Raw genomic sequence first — 3481 nt, forward strand, 5'->3', positions numbered from 1 at the left:
AGTTTGTATATCTTATGTGGTTCGATATACTTAGTTCACTATAAACAATGCTCTGATACCAATCTGGCACACCCCCAAATCAGAATGGCGGAAACATTCGGGGGTGGATGACTTCATGTAGTATCATAACAGTTGAATATTTGTAAAGAAAGTAAACACAACCATAATAAATATAATTTAAAAGTTACATTGTTGAATGTGATATATGTTTTAAAATAAATTACAATATGATGATTTAATAAGTTTTGAAACTGAGGCCTTAGCGTCCCTTCGCCAAAAGCTGGTGTTTACCTGTATTACTGAATCCCTGAGAAATACAAGTAGTTTTGAAAAAGTGTCAACAATTAAGTTGGTGAGTTCATAAGCGTTTTTGTATAGGAATAGTATGCCTTTTAATATAAAGAAATTCGAGTTTATTTCTAGAAAATCCAATATTTTCCATAATTGAGTGGTGGTTTTAAAAGTTCCAAAAAAATCAGAATGCATAAGTATTTTCCATACCTAAAATAGTATAAGTAGATTTATATATATATATATATATATATATATATATATATATATATATATATATATATATATATATATATATATATATATATATATATATATATATATATATATATAATCACTAAGGCATTTAACAGCCCCGTAAACCAAGATGTATTAATACTCCATGTGAGTTTTTATAACCGTGCTATTGACCCAGACTGCCTATAACAACGTTCTTCAGGCGTTGGAATGATATGACGTTTGTCACCCTAGACCTGCCGGTCTAACTGTAGCTAACAATGTAGGTGTGGGATTGTCAATCCCATATAGATCTATACACAAAAATCACGCTCTCCCTACAATAGATTATGGCTTATAAAACAGGACTTAATCTGCGAACTGAAAGGTTCGATGAAGTCAGATATCTCACAAAATTTAGTATCAACATGTTTACGTATGAAAAGTCCATTTTTCTTGTGAATATAAGTATTTCCTCTTTTTAGTATTTATTATATGTAAAGACATCATGAATATCTCGTGAACTATACCTATTATAGTTTTTCAAAAGAGGTGTTCCGTTAGGATGAAAAACCTTGGTGTGTTACCAACTTTATGTGTAAAGTAGTCTATAACCAGTAGTAACGTTATTTTATGTATTTAACATTTATACATAAGATGTAGGTAAAACATTTCAACTTATATATAATGATTTGTATTTTTAACATAAGTTTTTCTTGCGTTTAACTTGTATTTTCCCCCCTAAAACATGTAAAAGACGTGAAAATACAGGGGTATGAACTCACCTAGAAAGTGTGGTGATTTGACGAAAACAAGACTTTTCTCGGGCAACACTTTAACCGGAAAGTGGAAAAGTTCTCGGGAATCTCGAGGCTTCGAACTTCCGTCAGAGCTTGGTTATGAAACCGGGATGTCGGGATAGTCTCGAGGGGGTAGAAGTATGAAATTTAGGAGAGAAGGTGGTAAATTTGCAACTAAAAGTCGGAACCCTCGCATCCTATTTATCGGGGTGGAGGCAGCCTCGTATGTTGGGCGTACTCCGAAGTACACGGGGCATACCTCGTCCGCAGCTCGTACGCTGGGCGTACCCTCGTACGCGGGGCGTACGTCAGCGATGACGTCATCGGTCGCTGGTATTCGAATGGGACGGGAGTAGAGGTCATAGGGCCGACGTGGTCGATCCGAGGCCCTTCATCTGCGTACGCCGGGCGTACCCTCGTACGCGGGGTGTAATCCTTCGGATAAGCCTCGAAGTGCGTGCCCAAATCTTTGAAAATCCGTAACTTTCGCATACGAGCTCCGTTTTTGACGTTCTTTATATCCACGCGTAGGTGAGAATATACTCTACAACTTTCATTTAGACTTTGTTGGCAAATTTGAATTTATTTTTAATTATATATTTTTAATAGGCCGGGACTGGAAAAGTCCGTTAAAAATCCACAACTTCTTCATCTGACGTCCGTTTTCGTCAGACTTTTTACCGTTGCACTACTATTGTCGAGATCTTCGATTCTCATTTAGATTGAGTCGACTAAAAATCACTCGATCACTGTTTCGAGTTTTTAGTTGTCTACTACTATCCTGAAACTTAGAAAAATCATAACTTCTTCATACGAAGTCAGATTTGGACGTTCTTTTTATGCGTGTTCACGGTTTAGTATAATCTACAACTTTCGTTTAGATACCTAAGGCTAAAAAGTATTTTATTGAAATTTCACTTTTTACGTTTAACAGTGTTTTACCGGTTTTGACATGAATCTTTGATTGGTCATAACTTCTTCGTTATAACTCAGATTTGAGTGTTCTTTATATTTCTGTAAACCTTGTCATGATATCAATCATTTTATGTAACCCAACTGAGACTTTTGTACATTTTATTTTTGACGCTATTTCCAATATATCAAAATAGATTACAATTCTTGGCTTTTAGGTCATTACATTGATTCGAAATATCGGCTTTTAGGTCATTACAATTCTTGGCTTTTAGGTCATTACAATTCTTCGCTTTTAGTATGAATGTGTATAAAAACACTAGATTAACAAGGAATGCTTACCAAAAATCCTAAGAACCAACTTGGAGGGATGGATCTTTGGAAGACTTGAACTTGTTCTTGAGAGGATTATTGAGGAATGGAGAAGATGAAGTGAGAGATGAAGATGAAGAGAGGGGGGGAGAGGTGAACGAAATTTATAGGGGAGGTAGGGTGGTGGGGTGGGTAGGAGGTAAGAGGTGGGGTGAGGTGATGTTTGCATTGTATGTTGGGTAATGGTCTTGATACATGTTGGTTAATGTTTTATGTTGGGAAAAGATGCAACACTCATGTCACTAATGTAACACTCATGTAACTAAGTCAACTCTTCTTATTTTTATAAAAATCTAGGTAATTTATAAAAGTGGGGTAATTTTTATAAAAAGATGATATTCTTTATAAAAAGTGTGGTATTTTTATAAAGAAAATATGGTATAAATGGTGTATAAATATTTAATTTGAATTATAAAAATTCAAATTGTTAATAAAATCATTATTATTAAAAATAATAATATGTTACACAAAATTAGGTTGATCCCTAAATTCTTTTCGTTAAAAGTTGGGCGTTTTAGGCCGGGTATGGAGTTAGTCGTATTTGTTGACGAATTCACCAAAAATTTGTATTTGTAGCCTTTGTTATGAATTTGCCATGTAGTGTAAGGATTATGAATTCCACTACATCGTGTTTTGAATATTATTTATACTAAAATAATATAAAATTGAATTACAGAATTGTTACGATACTAATCTTATTTAAGGTTTATGTTCTATAATTTCCAATAAAAGTGGTGCTTTGTATTATAACTTGTTAATCGTACATTGGACGCATTAGGGAATATCACAATTCACCTAAAATTCTAATACAAGTTGAGTTGACGTGATTGACTTTTGTTGAATTTGTTTGGCCCAGAATTGACAGTTGTCACACAATGTCACCTTGGATA

This window comes from Lactuca virosa, chromosome 8 (assembly GCF_052849685.1).
Source record: "Lactuca virosa cultivar CGN04683 chromosome 8, Lactuca_virosa_CGN04683_v6, whole genome shotgun sequence".
NCBI lineage: Eukaryota > Viridiplantae > Streptophyta > Magnoliopsida > Asterales > Asteraceae > Lactuca > Lactuca virosa.